This window comes from Vipera ursinii, assembly GCF_947247035.1.
Source record: "Vipera ursinii genome assembly, chromosome: 2".
NCBI lineage: Eukaryota > Metazoa > Chordata > Lepidosauria > Squamata > Viperidae > Vipera > Vipera ursinii.
The window spans coordinates 239,470,302-239,492,857 of record NC_139513.1 but is presented as its reverse complement, the minus strand read 5'-3'; the positions used below and the strand labels follow the sequence as shown (position 1 = coordinate 239,492,857).

General features: G+C 39.4%; 1 protein-coding gene across 2 annotated transcripts in view; it reads right to left on the bottom strand.

The window, feature by feature from the left end:
- MARCHF3 (membrane associated ring-CH-type finger 3) overlaps nucleotides 1-22,556 on the bottom strand; it is a 139,426-nt gene that overhangs the window by 37,511 nt on the left and 79,359 nt on the right. The gene's annotated exons all lie outside the window — the stretch shown is intronic.

Here is a 22,556-nt window from a genome sequence, read left to right as displayed (position 1 = left end):
AGGTGCGGCCCTGGGGCTCAGTTGGGCCTGTTGCTGACGTAGCTGGCACCCAGCTGCATGGCAACGGCCCTACCCAAGCTTCTTGATGCCCTCTCAGGGTTGGCGGTTGAGTTCCCTAGACTTATAGTTATGGGGGACTTTAACCTGCCTTCCCTTGGGGGGTCGTCAGAGTTGGCTCAGGACTTCATGGCCTCCATGATGGCCATGGACCTGACCCAAGTAATTCAGGGTCCGACTCATGGAGGGGGTCACACACTCTACCTTGTCTTTTTATCTGGACAGTGGCTTGATGATCTTGGAGGGGGTTCACCAACTATTGTCCCCCTGTCATGGACCGATCATTATCTCCTGCGGCTGGTCTTCCGCTTTGCCACCCCTCGCCGCTGGGCTGCAGAGCTGACCAGGTGGTTCAGCCCCAGGCGCCTAATGGATCCAGAACGGTTCCAGATGGCGCTTGGGTCTATACCTATCTCCCTCCCTCACAGCCCAGCTGGTACCTTGGTGGATGCCTGGGAAAGGGTGGCCACCGAGGCGCTCGACCGTGCTGTACCCTTGCGACCCCTGACCCGGCGCAGATCCTGTTGGGCTCCATGGTTTTCTGTGGAGCTCCGGGAGATGAAGCGCAGGAGACGGGGTCTGGAGAGCTGTTGGAGATCCAGCCGGTCCGAATCTGATCGATTGTGGTTAAGAACCTCAATGAGGTCTTATCTCGCTGTGATGGAGGCGGCGAAGTCTGACTACTTCACCGCCATCGCTTCCGCAGATAATCACCCGGCCACCCTGTTTAGGGTCACTCGCTCCCTCCTTAATCAGGAGGTGAAGGAGGAGCACTTACAGGGGCAGGCCGAGGAGTTTAGCCAGCATCTGACGGATAAAATCGCTCAGATTCAGGCCGGTCTGGACTCTGACTGGGCAGAGTCAGACGGGGGTGAGACGAGCGGTCTTGGAAATATTATCTGGGATGAATTTGATCCTGTGACTCCAGAAGTGGTGGACAGGATCATGCGGAGGCTAAGTTCCACGTGTTTGTTGGACCCATGCCCCTCCTGGCTGGTGTACGCAGCTCGGGAAGGGACACGAGGCTGGATCCATGCAATAATAACTGCTTCTTTGAAGGAGGGTAGCTTCCCTACCGCCTTGAAGGAGGCGGTGGTGAGGCCCCTCCTCAAGAAGCCTGTCCTGGATCTAGCTGTTTTGAACAACTATCGTCCTGTCTCCAACCTTCACTTTGTAGCGAAGGTTCTTGAGAGTGTTGTGGCACATCAGCTCCCTCTGTTCCTGGAGGAAACTGATTATCTGGACCCGTACCAATCGGGCTTCAGGCCCAGGTACAGCAAAGAGACGGCATTGGTCGCGCTGGTGAATGATCTCTGGCAGGCTCGGGACAGGGGTTGTTCCTCTGTCCTAGTCCTATTAGACCTCTCAGCGGCTTTCGATACCATCGACCATGGTATCTTGCTGCGGCGTCTCAGGGGGTTGGGAGTGGGGGGCACTGTTCTACAGTGGTTCTCCTCCTACCTCCTGGGCCGCTCGAAGTTGGTGTTGGCAGGAGGGCAGAGGTCGGCCCCGAGGCCTCTTGTTTGTGGAGTTCCTCAGGGGTCGGTCCTCTCTCCCCTCCTGTTCAACATCTATATGAAGCCACTGGGTGAGATCATTCGTGGTTTTGGGGTGGGGTATCATCAGTATGCTGATGATACCCAGCTTTTTCTCTCCACCCCAAACCAACCCAGTGATGCCCTCGATGTGATGTCCCGTTGCCTGGAGGCAGTCCGGGTCTGGATGGGGAGAAACAGGCTTCGACTTAACCCCGCCAAGACTGAGTGGCTGTGCATACCGGCATCTCGGATTGTCCATTCTATTCCATCATTAATTATGGGGGGTGAGGTGTTACCCCCCCGTAGATAGGACCCACAACTTGGGCGTCCTCCTGGACTCACGGCTCAGTTTGGAAGATCATATAGGAGCCGTGGCCAGGGGGGCTTTTGCCCAGGTTTGCCTGGTGCACCAGGTGCGGCCCTACCTGGACCAAGATACCCTATGTACAGTCACTCATGCGCTTGTGACCTCCCAGATAGACTACTGCAAAGCTCTTTACATGGGGCTGCCCTTGAGGACCACTCAGAGGCTTCAGCTGGTGCAGAATGCGGCCGTGCGAGTTGTGATGGGGGTTTCTCGATACTCCCATGTAACACCTCTTCTCCGCGAGCTGCATTGGCTTCCGGTTGCCCTCTGGGTGAGATTCAAGGTGCTGGTGATGACCTATAAAGCCCTAAATGGCATGGGTCCGGACTATCTTCGGGAGCTCCTGCAGCCAACATCAATTTCCCATCGTCCTGTGCGCTCCCACAGGGAGGGTCTCCTCAGGGTGCCGCCAGTCAGGGAGTGCCAGCTGGCAGCGCCCAGGGGGAGAGCATTCTTGGTGGGTGCGCCTGCCCTTTGGAATCAGCAGCCGGTGGAACTCCGGATGGCCCCCGACCTTCGCTCGTTTCGCTGGGACCTAAAGACTTGACTATTTGAGCTTGCCAGCTTGGACTGAGGGTTTTTAAGGTTTTATTTTTTAGTTTTTGGGGCTATCTAATTTAATTTTTATTTTAACTTGTATATATTGTATTGTTTTAATCTGCCCTGTAAACCGCCCTGAGTCCTTCGGGAAAAGGGCGGTATATAAATCGAATTTTTTAAAAAAGTAGTAAGAAGATACAAAATTTGAACTGATATATTTTGGTCATCTCACTTTATTAGTTTGATGTAATTGGCTGAATTATCAAATATAAATGCACAAGGGGACTGGCACATACCCAAAGTACATTTAAAGCCATGATACAGCATCCTACACATTAATACTATTTTTTTAAAAAAAAATCTGTGTAACCTCAAAGCATGGAAAGATCGAGATCAGCCTTGGATTAGCTTTGTTTGATCACTGGGGCAACAGTCATTTATTGGGCACCCCAATACTTTCTGAAACATTAGTGGAGGCAAGAAAATTATTCAGAATGTCTATATAACATGAATGATGGCTCGGCTGTTTGCATGTTTACAAAATATTAAAGAAAATAATAAATGTTTGAGAACACTACCCTTCTTTTAGTGGCTGTTTTAACCTTGAAGAAACAAGGGAATCTGAATGTTGCCAAGGTACTATTATGTGGTAGCGCTAATGCTCCAAGGACAAGGAAGAGAGTAGCATCCTGATACTAATTTCCAATAAAATAGAACAAATAACAAATTCTGATACCATTAATACTAAAGGGAATGCAGAAGAATGCAGACTTAACAGAAAAGTCTCATCTTCTACAGCATATGGTCATGGATTATGAGCTACATTTTAGTTTTGAAATACATGCTGAGACTGTTCAGCGATCGTATGCAGCAGCACAGTAGCTGCCTCATTAAACTTAAATAGCCTAGACAGTGCTGTGCTTACAGATCCATGCTATAGAATTCTACATTTTCTTGCTTGCTGCTTCACTGACCTCATTATGTACAGCAGCAAGATTATAATTCTGCAGAAAGTGACCATCCGTGCTTTTACAAAGATTACCGTCAATTAGGAGTATTTCTTAACCACCAAATGATGCAGCTACCCAACTCTCTTACAATGGCTGCTAATTAAAAATAAAAAAAAGGTACACTGGTTCTGAGCAGCCCACCCAGCATGCCACGTTTAAACATATTTGTAGCATATTAAAAATAGTTAAAACATTTTAAAATTGTCCTTTATTCTATTATAGATGTAGAAGATTTGAGGGAACTAGGAAAAAGCACAGGGGAAGAGATCGGCCGCTGAAAAAGTTCATGGATGACATGACATTTCAAACCAGATCAACACCAGAACTCTGATTGGTTTAATAATCCTTCTTCTCCTTCTTCTTTCCTTTCTTAGGTCAACCAAGCGAGAATTGTAAATGAGAACCAATCTCAAACTTTTTTTTTTAAAAAAAAATCAGCAATGACAGAAATTCTATGATGTAATTCTCTGCAACCAAAACAAGTGATTAGATTGTTTCTCATTATTCTCTCTAAACACAGTGCCTCATGCAACACACATCCGACAGTGGTATAAGTGATAAAACTGCATATGTTGAATTCTGAGGTAACTATCAAAAATTGTTCTGAGAAGACCTATTGACCAAAGCATCAACGTATACAAAACAAAACATAGATATTGCCACATTTGTTATAACTATTTTAAAATTAAACATATGGAAATTGCTTATTGGAATCAAATACAGGATCAAATAGCACTTTAATTCAGAATTTCTAAAACATACAATTGAAAGTAGAGGTTTTTCTTTTAAAGTTTGATCGATAAGCAGTTGGAGAAAAAACTTTCTGCATATAACAGAAATATTATATATACATATAAGTTTGTATGCACAGTAAAATGTGCATATGCACAATTGCACAGAGATGCAAAAACTTAAGATTCCCACTGCAGAAAAATGGATAGCAAAGTTAATGAACTGGCAAAATTAACTACCGTAGCTTGATTAAAGAAAAGATTTTGTCTAACTTTGTTTCTACATGGAAACCACTTTTGGACTAGTAATGCTATAATAATTTTGATATTTGATGATTAGAAATATTTATGATTATAGGAATATCGTGTATTATTGAATTTTAAATAAAAAGGTTTTAATTCAATTGTTGCTTGGTTTGATTTTTTTGTTTTTCCTTCTCCTATGACTTGGATTTAGTTTATTTTACTCAACTGGGCAGCAAAATTCCATCAGTTTTGATTCCTCACTTTTTTTTACAACTACAGAATAAAGAAAAACAGAGATGGAAGGGACTTTGGAGGTCTTCTACTCCAACCCCCTGTTCTGGCAGGAAATCCTGTACTATTTCAGACAAATTTAGAGCCTTGGTGGAGCAGTGGGCTAATGCCTCCTTAAGTAACACCAGCTGCCTGCAATTAGTGCAGGTTCGCATCCCACCAGGCTCAAGGTTGACTCAGCCTTCCATCCTTCCGAGGTAGGTAAAATGAGGACCCAGATTGTTGGGGGCAATTAAGCTGACTTTGTAATAATGCCGCTTGGGGTGTGTGTGAAAGCCCTAATAAGCAGGCATATACATAGAATGAAGGCTACTGCTAAGCTTGTAAGCCGCCCTGAGTCTTCGGAGAAGGGCGGGATATAAATGGAATTAAAATAAAAAATAAATAATAAAAAATGATTGTCCAATCTCTTAAAAACTTCCAGTGTTGGAGCATTCACAGCTTCTGGAGGCAGGTTGTTCCACTGATTCATTGTTCTGTCAGGAAATTTCTCCTTGGTTCTAGATTGCTTCTCTCCTTGATATATTTCCATCCGTTGCTTCTTGCCCCGCCTTCAGGTGCTTTGGAGAATAGGTTGAGTCCCTCTTCTTTGTGGCAACTTAGATATTGGAACACTGCTACCATGTCATCCCTCGTCCTTCTTTTCATTAAACTAGACATAATTCCAGCAACCGTTTTTTATATGTTTTAGCTTCCAGTCCCCTAATCATCTTTGTTGCTCTTCTCTGTACTCTTTCCAGAGTCTCAACATCTTTTTTATAATATGGTAACCAAAACTGGATGCAGTATTCCAAGTGTGGTTTTACCAAAGAATATAAAGTGGTATTTACACTTCATGTGATCTTGGTTCTATCCCTCTGTTAACGCAGCCTTTGGCTTTTTTGGCAGCTGAAGCACAGTGCCGGCTCATATTTAAGTGATTGTCCACTGGGACTCCAAGATCCCTCCCACTATAGTTACTACTATTGAGCCAGGTACCACCTATACCACAGGTCTGCCGCATGCGGCTCTTTCAGCCGTCTCCTGCGGCTCCTGGTCCTATGCCATGTGCAGTCCAAAAAAAAAAGTGGGACTAAAAAAGTTCAACCAATCAATTCAAATATGCAGGGTAGGTGCATATCTCGCCTTGGCTCTACTCTTCAGTCAAACCCTGTTCTGTGCATGTGCGCATGTACGTGCATGCGCACATATTTTTTGCGGCTCCCAATTTTTCCTTTTGTGAGGGAACCGGTTCCGAGTGGCTCTTTCACTGTTTGAGGTTGCTGACCCCTGACCTATACTATACCTTTGCCTTTGGTTTTTCTTGTCTAAATGTAGACCTTACTTTTTTCACTACTGATTTTAATTTTGTTACAATGTTCAGGTCTGTCAAGATCCTTCTGTATCGTAAGCCTATCTTCTGGAGTGTTGCCTATTCCTGCCAGCTTGGTGTCCTCTGCAAATTTGCTGAGTCCCCTATCTATACCCTCATCCAAATTGATCTCGATATTGAAGAGTACTCAGTGTAAGACAGAGCCTTGGATTACCCCACTGCCTACTTCCCTCCATGTAGAGATAGTCTTTGGCTTACAATCATTTGTTTAGTGAACATTCAAAGTTAGAATATACTGAAAAATGTGACTTATGACTGATTCCCACACTTACAACTGTTGAAGAATCACATGATAAAAATGCAGGGGCTTGGCAACTGCCACATAGTTACAATGGTTTCAGCATCCTGGGTTTGTGTGATCACCATTGGCAATCTTTCCAGCTGACTTTTAACAAGCAAAGTCAATAGGGGATACCAGATTCTCTCTACAACCACATGATTCAATAAACAATTACAGCGATTTGCTGAACAACTGTGGTAAAAAAGGTCATAAAACGGGCCGTGATACAGTTAACAAATGTTTAGCAACAGAAATTTTGGGCTCAATTGTGGATGTAAGTCAAGGACTACTTGCAGTAGTTTTAACATGGCCGAACAACTTTCTTCTTGGTGAAGGAGCTGCAGTTGTATTCAGTTGGGAAGCATGTGAAGGCTATATTGCATACATGGAGGAAAGACAGATATAATTTGAAGAAATACTTTAAAAAACCCAATTGTATAGGTTTTATGTACTTTTCTCCCTCCTCCAAACCTTCAGAAGAAAACAAGAAAACAAATGCAAGAAACAATAGAAACACATTACACACTGTGGGGGAAAACACTCAGCCCAATTTTAAATCTATTTTAGAACCATTTTGACTTGACCAAAAGTAATATTATTGATCAACATTTCTATTATTCCAATAAAGAGCCAGTTCTTAAGCAGAAACTGAATACATATCATGAATTCAAGACTGTAGTCCTGGGACCTTCATATTTTCCAACCTAAAAGAGTTTTTTTATTGCACTCCATACGCTGCAGATCCACGGTTCTTCTTACATTGGTAAATTCCAAATTTTGAATTATAGTTCAAAATTAGATTCATATTTTAAAACAATACTATTTTTTGTAATAACATATTAACAATGTTTGATGTTAAACCAAAAGAGCGTAACAGTGAGAGAAGTCCATATTATATGAGTGCTCCCTCGTGTATTTTATAATTTCAGCACAATGGCATTGATTCATCCAATCCTTTAAAAATATGTTGAGGGGTCCTAAAAACATGATTTTTATTGTTAAATTAAGATAGTCTTTAAATAATTATGTAATTGGTTAATAGGGGGTATCCCAACTCTCTATTTCAAGTTCTTGCAATATTTAATAATTAATATCTCTAACTTATAAACAAAAATATAAAAAATGGTTTTAAAATCCTCCCAAACACATATAATATTAACATTAATTCAGGAGTTTTACATGCTGCTGGTGCAAACTACACCGAATTATGACATCCTTTATTTATTAATGGCTTCATTCTGTTGCAGAATTATGCCATATAAAGACTAACTAGACTGTAAAATTTGCTCTTTCAAAGCAAAAAAAAATTAATATAATTTCTGCACCAAAATACAGCAAATCTCCAGATATCCTGCAAGTTTAAATGTATTACTTTATAATTCATTTTCATTCTGCTAACCACAACAAAGGACAGACAGCAATGTACAATAGATAATATATATTCAGCTGTCTTCTTTCAGAGATCTAAATTCATAGTACTTCCAAACCAGATTTCAAGACTCTCACCGTTACTTGAGAGGTGAGATGGACAGAATACTAATAGATCTTTGAGTGATCTGCAATGGATAAGCAAGGTTGTCTAACACCAGTAAAAAGGCTTTTGCACCCTTGCCTTAAAACCCAGAGATGTATTTTTATGAAAACTATTAAAACTGAACTTAGAACCCTGAGAAAGTAAGCCTTTGTAATAAAATTGCTTTTACTGCATCATAACAAGTTGCATCTTAACAGTAATACTGAGAAAGTCTAGATCAGCGGCTCCCAACCTTTTCTATACCCCTAGAACGCTTCTGATATATTCTCGCACCCCTTACAAAAGGTCGAAATAACGGCAACGAATTATGCATATACACTATGATTTTGAAAACTCAAGTTTTCTCACCGCTTGGGATATTGTCTTGCACCCCTGGTTGGGAACCCCTGATCTAGATGTATTCCACAGAATTTGCTTTTCCCAACCAATGTATGAACAGAGAGAGCACGTGGGAGTTTATCATGGGGACTTGGGAGAAAAGAGAACATGGGCCAAGGAGGGGGAGATACTGCTTCTGCTTCTGACTGCCCAGTTCCCTGTGTGAAGACCCACTGAATTTATTCTTCCTATGTTCAGGCAGCTACAGGCACATATAAGATGAGGAAGGGAGCTTCTAGTGCGTAAATGAACAGGAGTTCAGCAGGGAGGCACTCCCTTTTTCTTCTTATTTTTTGCTCTTTTCCCCCATCTTTTATTCCAGGCTAACCATCTAGGAGCTCGTAACTAAATCAGACAAGAAGGTTTGGGTGAAAGCCTGGCTAGAAGGGTGACAGAGGATGATTCTGATCAACATGGGTGCCAAGGCAGGTAATCATTGTGACCCGCAAATGTGTGCAAAATTTGTCTTTCTGTCCCCAAATGTAACTTTGCTTCCTTATTAAGGAAGAAAATAGAGGGACTCGACTAAAATATAAAAGGTAAGATGAGAGGTTCACTGATGGGAGAACTGATGTTCTCCATGAAGGACAGAAAAGTGAAAAGAAATCAAAAAAAGTTGTCCCACATCTATCAAATTCTTGTCCACTTTTGGGAGCCATTGGTGAAAGCAACTTTCTGTATTGCTCAAAGACATATTGGATAGCAACGCGGAATGCCCGACAGATCAGCCAGGGTAAAGTAGATATCATCAAACAGGAGATGGCAGGTTGAAAATTGACTTCCTTGGCATCAGCGAGTTACACTGGATAGACAATAGCTATTTTCAATCTGAGGCAAGTGCTCCCCAAATACATTGTTTACATATTAGTTGATTTTAATGCGAAAACCGGCAGCCAAACAGAAATAGGCATCACTGGCAAACTTGAATTTGGGAATGATGCAGGCAATCATTTGTTTCAATTTTTCCATGAAAATTGATACGAATCACTAAGACCTTGTTAAAACAGCACAAATGTCAGTCTGTGTCCTATACAATGATGGTCCAGTTCAGTCCTCGCTGTCAGAATGTATTGCAGTGCCAATTGTAGCTCATAAATTGTTGGTGACTAAGATCAGAGTCAAAATATGCAACATCAAAAAGACAGTATCACCAAAAAAGCTTGATATCATCAAAATCACACCAATCAGAAGCCACTGTGAGAACATCTTATGGAAACACTGATTGGTTTAAGATAAAGGAGTGCACCAAGCTTATCTGCTTTCATCTTTCTTATTTGACCTGTATGCCAAAGTGATCATGTCCTCAAAAATTGGGAGTATATACTGGAGGAAGGAACACCAACAATCTTCAATATGCTGTCCCCTCAGAAACCAAAGATCTCAAACATTTGATCAAAATGATTAAAGAAGAAAGCAAGCAATTTGGCCTCCTCCTGAATGTCAAAAAGGCCAAGCTCATGACCACTGCAAGGAATGGACATGTCAAACCAACAATTGATGGTAAAGAGATTGAATGTGTGCAGAAATTCACTTTCCTAGGACTGTGAATGCAGTTCAGAAATAAAAGTGTTGAATCAAAGTGGGTCAGACAGACTTGATAAACGTGAATCAAGTATGGAAAAGCAAGGACATAAGCCTGGCAATTAAATGCAGATTAGACTGCAATGTCATGTTTCCCATCTACCTATGTGATGTGAAAGTTGAACCATGAAAAAACTAGACAGGAGGAAAATTGACTCGTTTGAGCCGTGGTGTTGGAAAAGATTGAATTGAATTCTTTATTGGCCAAGTGTGATTGGACACAAGGAATTTGTCTCTGGTGCATAAGCTCTCAATATATGTACAAGCAACAAGTGATAAATCATGATCATAACCATCAAAATACATTCATCATAAATCATAAGATACAATATATGATAGTCATAGGATACTAAATAAGCAAACATGAATCATACTAGGATACTGAAAACAATATAAGGTGCAAGCAACAAACTTATACTCATAAAAAGATAAGGAGATAATAGGAAAGCTGAGAAGAATAATAGTAATATAACCTTACTAGGTAGTTTGACAGTCTTGTGGGAATTAGTTTAGCAAAGTGAGGGCACATGTCTAGTTGTTCTGGCATGCAATGCCGTATAGCATCGTCTTGACGGAAGAAGTTGAAAGTTTGTGTCCAGGATGTGAGGGGTCTGCAGACATTTTCACAGCCCTCTTTCTGGCTCATGCAGTATACAGCTCCTCAATGGGAGGCAGGTTTGTAGCAATTGTTTTTTCTGCAGTGCTAACTATCGGTTGAAGTCTGTGTCGTTTGATTGCAGTGCCAAACTAGACAGTTATACAGGTGCAAATGAAAGACTCAATAATTCCTTTGTAGAACTGTATCAGTACCTCCTTGGGCAATCTGAGCTTTCTGAGTTGGCGCAAGAAGAAAATTCTTTGTTGTGCTTTTTTGATGACATTTTTTATGTTAGGTGTCCATTTTAAGTCTTGAGATATTATAGAACCAAGAAACGTGAAGGTCTCTAATGTTGATACTGTGTTGTCTAGTATTGTAAGAGATGGTAGAATAGGAGCATTTCTCCTAAAGTCTACTATCATTTCTACAGTTTTGAATGTGTTCAGTTTAAGATTGTTTACATTGCAAAGATGACAAATACAGTAAGCAGATACCAGATCATAGAAAACCAGTATTGGAAGGCAAAATCAGAATATTCTGTGTTACTTATTTGGCCATGTCATCCAATCAAACTTACTGGAAAAGCAGCTATATTTGGCTTGACCAACAGTGAAAAGAAATAAGGCATCCTAAAGACTTGGTGCTAGACATCATCAAAGCTGACACAAGCCAGAGCATAAAACAACTCAAAGAAGCCATATAAGACTGGAAAATGTGGAGAATTGACATAAAATTGCTAAAAATTGAATTGAACATATTACATCATCATCATCATCATCTTGCTTCTAGGCCACTTCTAGGATCTTTTTTTCTTTTGAAAGATGGAATTGAAGTAGCTAGATAGCTACATAGCGAAGAACTTGATATGACATCCAAACAGTGTTGTGGATATTTCCCAAGTCTCTTTAGAAAGGAATGTCCAATAACAGCGAATGTCCTATCCTTGATAGTGATCTATTTCAATGTTAAAAAAATTCTTGTCTGTGTGTAAGTGTGTATGTACACACACATATGGAAAGTAGTTTGGGTACGGTATTTCTGTTCTCTTCCAAGTCCTTAGCATTCTCGGGTACAAACTGTTGAAATTGCTTACCGACAAGTTCTGAAATGTCTTGATAGAAAAAAGCATTTACAGCATTCCTGCCTCTGGTTTACTGCTTTATATAAATGTCAGATGACTGTGATATTATCCTCAACTCTTAAAACATACTTGTCATCTTGTATTTCTATTACTTCCAAAATATGGTAATAGAAGTCTGGAGAAGGCAGGTATGGGAAAGGATATTTTCCTTTTCCTGAAGGACATAATCTTATAAATTATGTAGAGAATATGATCTTCATGAAGCAGTACATGATTTCCCTAAGGGAGCATCTTGGTGCCACTTAAGTATTTCCCTTTTGCATTTCTATTACTGATTTAAGTGACAGGTGTGAAGAGTGCAGAGTGTCAGAAAATTCCTCACTCCTACTCATGAGTGGAAGCTGAATGACAATAGCATTGCATCACATATTTCAGTTATTTCATAGGGCTGTAAATATAAATCAGTTAATGAATAAACTCTCAAGTGAGGCAACAAAGAGGTGCTGCACATAGAAACATTGTGGTAGAAACCGGTGGAATAATGTTGGGCTAGTCTGGAAGGGGACGACAGAGAATGAGATGGCTGGATGGAGTCACTGAAACAGTAGGCGTGAGCTTAAATGGACTCCAGAATTGAATTGAATTTATTGAATTTATATACCGCCCTTTTCCCGTAGGACTCAGGGCGGTTTACAGGGTATTTAAAAACGTCAATACAATACAAAAGTTAAAAACAATTAAAAATAATTAAATTTGATCCCTGAAAAATATAAAACCCCAATTAAAAACTCTCAGCCTGGGCTGGAAAGCTCAAAGAGCCAGGTCTTCAGGTCCTGGCAGAATGAACGAAGGTCGGGGGCAGTCGTAAGCTCCACGGGCAGCTGGTTCCAAAGGGCAGGTGCACCCACTGAGAAGGCCCTCCCCCTGGGTGTTATCCGCCGGCAGTCTTTTACCTGCGGCACCCTGAGAAGGCCCTCCATGTGGGAGCGCACAGGAGGAAGGGAACTTGATGCCGGCAGCAGGTGTTCCCTCAAATATCCCAGACCCAAGCCATTTAGGGCTTTATAGGTCATCACCAGCAGAAGATGGTAGAAGACAGGAAGGCCTGGAGGAACATTGTCCATGGGGTTGCGATGTGTCGGACACGACTTTGCAGCTAACAACAACAAGAAGTCTGGAAGAATTTGAAACAGGATTTGATTATTAGCTTTCCAAAAACCAGAAGCCACTCTTCTGTTCTTGCAAGGTCTGGGTATGGACTTATACTCTTCATAATTTGTGGCATAGCACAAATATGGTATTTCATAAAGCCATGAATAGTAAGTATTTAATTATTAAATAATTTCTTGGATTTTTAAATCAAGGATTAAAATCATGTAGTTTAATTTCTTCATAAGACCCAGCTCAAAGTATTATCAAATATCCTATTCTGGCAAAAAAGAAACAAACATTCATCATAATACCATTTATTCTTATTTTGTGACTGAGAAAAAGAAAAAGCAAATAACCACGGCAATGTTATAAATGAAATACAGCTTGATTTCTTCAAGATCTATTGCTGAACACATCCCACTAAATCTTAAGACTAGGACACAAAATACAACTGCTGAGTTCATGTAACATTCTATGTCCAAAAAAAACATATTATGGCTTAATATGGAAACTCGGTTCACATTATAAGCTAAAACAATTTTTGACTTCACACTATATCACACATTTCTCAAGTCATTTTATTCAGGTCTACTATTTTGTTCAGACTCAGGTCCTGGTTAGATATTTGCAATTTTTGTCAGATGTAGGGCTGATACCCAATTGGACCTCATTTTAAATATGTGAAACAGTATTATCATCAAAAAATTATACTTTCACTCAGTGCTTTTTTTGTAAAAGAAAAAGGTGCCGGAACTCACACGTCATATAACCCGCCTTGCCTACCCTACAAGGTTCCATCCAAAAAAGGTGCCGGAACTCCGTTCTGAGCATTGTATGAGAAAAAAAGCCCTGCTTTCACTACATGGTGGATATAATGTGGAAAACAAGAGGGAATGAAATAGAGTATCAACAGTTTCCTTTAAAAGCTGCCCACTGACAGCAATTATACAGATGTACATAGAACCATTTTATCACCAACCCTGTAATTCATAATTCACATAGCTAATCTAACAAAGATACAATTGATAGTAAGAAAGACAGAGAAAAGTCCAAAATAATAGACAGGACTGTATTGTTACTGTAGTTTTAGGATCAGAGCAACCATGATTGAACATCAACTGAAATGATAACTAGCTAAGACTATGAAGGTTGATAGGTTGTACCATTTTTAAGGTTTTTGTCTATGTACTCTATTTTCCCCATATAGTTAATTCTTAATTCTTTGGAAAAATGCAAACCATTATCGATTCTTCAAATGGCAGTACCTATGTTACTTATACTGGCATTTCAGCTACCTTGACTGACTAAGCTTTTATAACAGTTTCATCAGAAATTTCTAAAAGACTTAACACTTTTATACTGAAATAAATTACAACCTGTATAACCCATTAGGGAAAACTTGCACTGCATTGCAATTCATCTCTGGACAATGAGATTCAGACAAGAATCTCTTTGGCTGACCTACAATTATGTAATTAATTTCCCTTGGAAAATTGCCAGACCAAACTAAACCCTTTATTGCATTCAATGTATGGTTTTATATTGCATTATTTTGTTTTGTTTTTAAAAGCTCATTTGGTTATTTTTCCCCTTCCAAATATTGTAATTCATTCTGAACTTTCAGGCAAAGAATCTCAAAATATATACATTAAATTAAATAATATTAGTTCAATAAAATATTCTTTTTTCATCATTCTGTTTCATTAATCCATTTTAGGTCAGTATTGTGAATATCTAATTTCATCTTAGTTTTATTCAATATGTGCACATTTTAAATACCCGCAAATACAATATGCAGATTTAGAATTGTTCTCTTTGGTATCATATTAGCTAAATGAAAGCTTGTTCCTGAAGACTTGCAGAAAAAATTTACTTAGCTTTAGAAATCCAAAGGCAGTAATCCAATTTATAAAATTATCCATACCTAGGCTATGCGAATAGGGCAATATTTATGACAACAAAATAGCTATAGAATAACAAAGTTGGGACTTTGGAGGTCTTCTAGTCCAGACCTACAATCAAGCAGGAGACCCTATATCATTTCAGACAAGAAACAGCTAGTTTCAGAAAGGTTTTAATGGTTTGCCAAAAAATAAAACGGTGACTCAAGGAAATCAAAGAAGACTGCAGTATTCCACAAATGACTTCAAACAAGCTTGGATATACTTAGTAAGTTGTAGTCAAACATACAGAGATGGCCTTGCCAGTCTGGAGGCGATTTTAAGCAAGAACTCATTTGCATTTACAATAGGAAGCCAAGCTGAAACATTCATTGCACTTTTGACTACTTTGTATTAACTGAGCTCATTTCTCCAGTGCATCAAGTTCTATCATGTTGATGAATTCAATTATCCAACTAGATATTTCTCATTTCAACCAAAATTGTTAGGTAGTCTTCAGAAAATCCCAAGTAGCTTTTGAATCACAGGACACAAAGTGTTTTTTAAATATGAGATGTGGGAATCAAAGTTGAATAAATATTGTAGTAACTTGTACAAGTTACCCATTTGTGCTTTTTCAGCACCTTTTGCATAATGCTTCAGTAGTGTTCAACATTTTCAAGCACTCTGAAACCTACAGCAACTTCCTATTTCATGTTATTCCCAAGAGTCTCCTACTATGTTTCAAAGAGATACTCAAATACTCGAAAACATTTATCCTATAGCTGTTGAACTTCAAGGCCACAAGGAGAAAACTTCAATTGGCATGTTGGTAATGGAAGGCTCCCCTAACAGTAGTCATCTACTTGAAAGTAAGAGAGATAAGAGAAGGGTAGGGGGAGAAAAGAGGGTCTGAAACTAGAATTGTACGTGTTGGAATGGGAAACAATCATTTTCAGTTTTTAGAGTCTATGAAAAACCATTAATGCTTCCAACATTTTGTGCACATGCAATATGTGTTTTAGCTTACAACAGCCTAATCAAGGAACCACCAAGAACACTCCCAGGAATGCTGACAGGACAAGCCACTGGCTTATAAAAATAAAAGCAAACACCACTCCCTTCTAGCACTTGATGGTGTTACCTAGTTTGGTAAAGAAACATCTGCAAGAAAACCACCAAAGTCAGAGAGTATCAAGGATCTTACAGTTCAACCCTGAGCTACAAATATTCTCTTCTATCAATGTGTATATTGGTTGCTTAAAGGTATATTATTAAAAAGTCATTTATGATGGAATTGCTACTACACAACACTGGTCTCTATTTAAGAAACAATGTCTTCTTGAAAAATTATTACATAAATATTCATACAGCTATCAATTTTTCACAGGCAGCTCTGCTATTAGCTCAGAGAGCTACTACAATTGCACCAAACAGCCCTATCCCAAACCTTGTTGCATTGTCACATACAATTGCTTCAGTGTAGTGAGAGTTAATTTTCAATATCCAAAAGCCAAACAGCTTCCAAAGCAAACATCAGTTTCTGGAATTCACAAAGACAAAATAAAGACTATAATTTTAGAACAGTATGACCCATGACAAACCAGTCATTTGTACCCCAGGGTGCCTTTGTATCTTAGCTTTAACAGATTTCTGCACTTACTATGGATTTTGGTTGCTAGAAATATCTATTAAATTTTCTTTTAAAAACCTGCATTACTTAATTATTCCAGAATAAATTTTTGGGTTAACTGTTCATCCCTTTTTTGTTTTTAAAGAAAGCATTTGGAGATTTAGTCCACTGATAGTGACTGGTAGAAATTAATGCTACTATTCAGCAATCAGGAATCTGTTAAACTGGTGGGCAGATTTGTAATTTAGGTAGTATATAATGGGCAATCTCATTATATCATGGTAGACTGCTAGAAGTGAAACTAGTGAGGTAATTTAATTAGCTTCCCCAGAATGACTATTACCAGACCGGCTTATATGGAGTGCCTTTTTCCAGGGAAAGGGCAAACGAGGCTACCCTTATCCACCATTTATTTAAATCATGCATGTGAAAATCAGAAACACAGGAAAGTAAATCAAGTCTCTTGAGTCAAGCTTGGATCCCTTCACAGGTATGTCCATGAAATTTTCTTCACAACAATATAGACTGGTGGATTGCCATCACCTTCTCCTCAGATGTTTTTTTAAACTTCCCACTCTAATCTACAGGTCTGCTATTACTGGAGGTCTCCCACTCAACTATCAACTGGGCCTGACCCTAATTAGTATCTGAGTGTAATCAAAGTCAGCTAAATCCTACTACTTGTAATATGTTCACTTGTAATACATTTTTTTGCTAGAGATGGTATACTAGTGGAATCCACCAGAGACTAATTTTTTAAGGATTGGGATATTTTTTCCTATTATGGTGTAATTTTTCCCACTCCATTCAAAACAAAACTAAAAAGTACATATCGATTATTAGTATTATTAAGTTGGCTCAGTGGGTTAGGACGCTGAGCTTGTCGATCAGAAGGTCGGCAGTTTGGTGGGTCAAATCCCAAGTGCCGTGTAACAGAGTAAGCGCCTGTTACTCGTCCCAGCTTCTGCCAACCTAGCAGTTCGAAAGCACATAAAAAATGCAAGTAGAAAAATAGGGACCACTACGGTGGGAAGGTAACAGCGTTCCATGCGCCTTAGGCATCTAGTCATGCCGACCACATGACCACAGAGACATCCTCGGACAAGCGCTGGCTCTTCGGTTTTGAAACAGAGATGAGCACCGGCCACTAGAGTCGGAAACGACTAGCACGCATGTGTGGGGGAACCTTTACCTTTATATATTCTTGATGATATCAATATGATATCAATATACAATATCAGTACACTGAATCTATAGTACCTCTGAAGATGTTCAAGAGTTGGTCCTTAAGTATGCTATAAAAAAAGCAACAGTAATGCGTCAATTTCCAGTACTGGTCGGCATATGAATTGCAATCTGAGTAGATATTGCAATAATGTTTTACAATGTGTAGCTTTGCTGGATTTCACCAATATAAAGAAACAATTCAGCCCGGTCATTTTGCTTCATGCTACCCATAGTCTGATTTTTGAAGATAAAAACATTTTAAGCTCAACTGGGTCTAAAAGAAACTGCACAAAGTTTCATGTCTCTTTTAAAAAAAACTCTATACATAACTTCCCTCTACAGTACAACCAGAAAAAAATACCAGACTTCCAGAATGAAAAATTAATGAGTTTTAGATAAAGAGGAAAGCTTGTGGTACTGTTTCTCTATTTACATGTTGCATACATTAAAATTTTTGTTGCACCTCCATGAGTCAACTTATCTTAATTTCAATTTTAAGCTATCTTCTACCAAAGCCCATTTTTGCTTTTCAAGACCTGAAAAAGAAATCAATTTGCTACAATACAATTTCATTACATCTATAGTTTATTGATCAGTTTTATGACAGAGAATATGCTTTCTGACTAGAATATGCTTTCTTAAGTCATTAAAAAAATGTGCCTCCATATTCCCTGAATAAACAAGTAATTGGGGCTGGCAAGAAACAGGCACTGAAAACCATTTGCACTAGACCTTTAGGAACGTGGCCTCAGAGGGGATGGTTTAGAGCAGAAGTCCCCAACCTTTTGGGCACCAGGGACTGGTTATGTGGAGATAGGTTTTTTCACGGACCAGAGGGGGTGTGGTTTTGTGTGCTGCCTGCATCCCGCAGATGGGGCTTTGCTTGTTTCTGCGGCCAGGTTGCTGGCATAACACAGCCTGGGGTTGGGGACCCCTGGTTTAGAGGAAAAATATGAGAGATTGGATGCACAAGTACTTGGGGAAAACTCCTAGCCAAAGACCAAGCATGGAGTTTTCTAAATATATGCTTCCTTGCAAATACCCATTTCCTATTAGCCGCGAAAGACACAAAAGCAGAGGGAAAAATACAAGAAACAGAAACTGAACACCTTGAAATCCAGAATCTGTAACAATTCACGAAGCAACTGATTGCATGATAAAAACTTCTTCTGGAAAAGCGGTTATCTTTTATTCAGTTGTAAAAAGAAATACACATATACCAATATGTGTTATTACCATAGTTTGATTTACTGAATAAACCAGTTAATTAGGATCCCATCATACTGAACCATAAATCATGTGTAACGAAACTCAATAGCTTGACTCACACAATGTGCCAAATCTAAATGAAAAAATACCTCTGCATTATGACACAGCACAATGCGGTATCCAGCCTTTTTATTGAGCTGCAACCAACCTACTCAGTAACTTTTATGTTATTTGGCAGGGAAACTTTATTCTTGCCTGTTTATTACAATGGGAAGTGGTAATGTTTGGATAAACAGCTCTGGTGCCCCCTTGTATTTCACAGCAAGTCAATTGCACCTTGAAGTAAGTTGCTATCTCTTAACTCAGCAGCTTCCACTGAATCATGAATCTTGGCAAGCCTCAGTTTTTGCTGGAGGAGCCGCAAAGCAACTGAATAGCTGAATCTAAGAAAGGAATTGGAGGACATGTTCCTATTTCTTCCAGTAAGCAAAAAACCAAAACAATATACAAGAAGCCCTTAAGAAACTTTATTGGCCTGCGACCCACTGTATCCACGCAGATGAAATATCCCTCATTTCCAAAAAAGGAAGGCTTAATTTGAACCTATGTCACATTGACTTACCATAGCCATTTTTTCCCTCTCAAACGTGACTTCAGTTTGACTTTCACAATTCCAGGCTAGAATTAAAGACAAGTCTGGCCATTACATATTAGTATGTCTTCAAAAGCCAAATGAGAAGGTGACAAGGGATTCACTGTGCAGCTCTTGGACTCTGGAGTAAACCGTCTTACACCTGGGCATTTGGCTTATTTTACCACTTTGTAAGAACTCTGCATGATAAGTCACATCTCTGCATTGCTGAAATCAACCATGAGGGGCTTTTTTGGCCTAAATGCTACACAGAAGCAGCTAATATGTTTTGTCTAGCCTCATGTTGTTCACCTTTTCCTCCCAAATCTCTATTCAAATATAATTTTTGATCCAACTTAAATCTTGTTCTTCATTTATATGCACTGCTAGCCTTCCAAAATCACTTTTCAACAATAATTATGCAGCATGTAGGAGAACCCAGTTACATTGTTCAGAGAGTCTTGGTTACATATCCAATATTTTACCTGTGACTTTTTCAATCAGATCACTTGGGCACTGTCAGAGTTTCCCTAAAGGAACACAATACTTTAAACCCACATGAAAGAAAACTTCTATTTCTGTGTATACTGAGGATGTCAATAGCTTATAAGAATAATAAAAGCTATAGTAATGTGCCATAAAGACTTTACAGAGTTGGGTGTATACATTAAAGTGTTTGCTTAACTATAAAGGTTGCCTGGTGACTAGGGACAGACCTTTACCTCATACGCCTATACTTCTTACTATTGTAAAAATAAAAGATTGGGGTATTATGTCCAATGTTCTGGAAGTCAGGCAGGTGTTTTCACATTAGTGAGATATACAAAGTAGAGTCTTCAGGGACTATGACTACTATTTTTTTTAGCTTGGGTAGATAATCTAGCATTATCTATATTGGGAGAGGCTTCTTTTGGAAAATGGTAAAGACCAGCAACAATTAGATTGGTTTTTATCTTCCCTGGTGGTGGTGATGGAAGTTTTACCTACCCTCCCCCAGAAGCCTTAATAACAACAACATTACTTGCGTTCTATTTTACCACTAAGTCTATTCTGCCTTATACTTTAGTTCTGCTGACATCTGTCCATGCCTATGTGCATTTATTTCTAAGCAGTCTTTATTGCTTGAACTTATACCAAAGTCTCTATCCACCATTTAGCCACCTGCAACTTTCTTGTGCATTGAGGGAGGGGCGGGCAGAAGATGAGATTTTACCAAAAGTGCTGGCTTGCTTTAGCCTCTCAGTGCCACTGCTGGCCTCTGCTTCTCCTTTCAGCTTCTCTGCTGTTGAACTGAGGAAGTCCCAGTCTGCTCCTCTTTTACAATCAACTGCCTGTTGAGCTGATACAGCTGCTCTGCTCCCTCAGCTGCAAATTCCTCCTTTTTTGCTTTCCCACACAACTCAACTCAACTCTTCCACCAAGGTCACAGGCGCACTCTAGTACTCTCAGCTGTTTCCTTTTTCTTTTATCATCATAAACCAGGTGTGTTGCTCTTCAGACTGCCTTAAAGTCCCAGAGGAGAAAACAAAGGGAAAGAAATGTTCATGCTGGCCACTAAAGGCTTTTCTTCTTAGTCACATACCTGACTAAGAAAATTTGATGTATTTGTTGACGATACCAAACTGTTCAAGGAGGTAAAATTACCGGTAAAAGGAATTGTTAAGATTTCCAATGAGATCTTTTGAAATTATGGGAACAGGCTTAAATAGCAAAAACAGCTGTAAAAATGAAAACAAGTGTAATGCATGTTGGCAGAACAAATTCAAAGCTCACCATTAATGGGATTTGAGCTGGCAGTGACTGGCCAGGAAAGGGACTATGGATTCACAGTGGACACCTTTCAGAAACTGTTAACACAGTACACAGCAGCTGTATTATGTACAAATAACCTTAATTCCTGACATCATTAGGAAAGAAATTAAAATGGAAGTGATTATAATAATGTCCATATACAAATCTAAGATAATACAACACAATACATAACAAGGGAATACCGTACTGTGCCAAGTTCTGATCCCCATACCTTAAATCTCAACCTTGGCACCTTTAAGATGTCTGGATTTCAACTTGCAGGATTCCTCAACCAGCCTGAGTTGAAATCCAATCATCTTAAAAGTGGCAAGGTTGAGAAACAATGATTTAGGTATGACACAGCTGGAAAAGTTCAAAGAAGTTCAGTGAAAATGATCAGGGGCTGGAACAGCTACCCTACAGCAATTGGGGGTCCCATTAACTGAGAACAAAGGAAAAAGGGTGAAAGATCTGCAGAAATACATAAAATCATGCATGGCACAGAAAATGAGAGAAAGTGGCTTTTCTCTTATATAGGTATTGGAACTCATTTGGTGTCATCCATTGACACCAAATGAAATATTTTGGATTAATTTATTTAACTAAGGAATATGGGCTGGTATAATAGAAGGTAATTCAGATGGTTTTAGAGGGTACTGAACAAATTCATGAAAACTCAGGCTATCAATAACTATGACTGATGAGTGTTTACTATCTCCTGAATGGCAATGTGTCTTACAATGCCAGCTGGGAATGGACTGTCATCCTCCAGTCCACACTTGTAAACTTCCAAAATGAATTCAGTTGCCTATTTTGAGACAGAGATTGCTGGACCAAATGGACCTGAACTCTGTTTCTGCTCTAACTACTGAGGAAGACAAAAGAAATTTAATAATTAATAAATACACAATTTTTGTATTTCTGTCTATATGTTTTATATGTGCATAGATCTATGTGTAATAAATTTCATTTTAATTTCTTTTTCCCCCCTTATCCATAATCTCTATTTTTTATTGTAGGTATTCCTCAACCTATGACCATAGTTGAGCACAAAATTTTGGTTGCTAAGTGAGACAGTTAAGTGAATTTTGTTCCATTTTACAACCTTTCTTGCCACAGTTGTTAAGTGAATTACTGCAGCTGTTAAGTGAAACACTGCATTTAAATGAATCTGGCTTTCCCATTGACCTTGCTTGTCAGAAGGTCACAAGAGGTGATCACATGATCCCAGCATACTGCAACCGTCATAAATATGAGTTAGATGCTAAGCCTCTGAATTTTAATCATGTGATCATGGGAATGCTGCAACGATTGCAAATGTGAAAAACGGTTATTTCAGCACTGTTGTAACTTTAAATAGTCACTAAATGAACTGTCGTAAGGCGAGGACTACCTGTACTGAGCATTCTTAAGAGCATACACTCTTCTT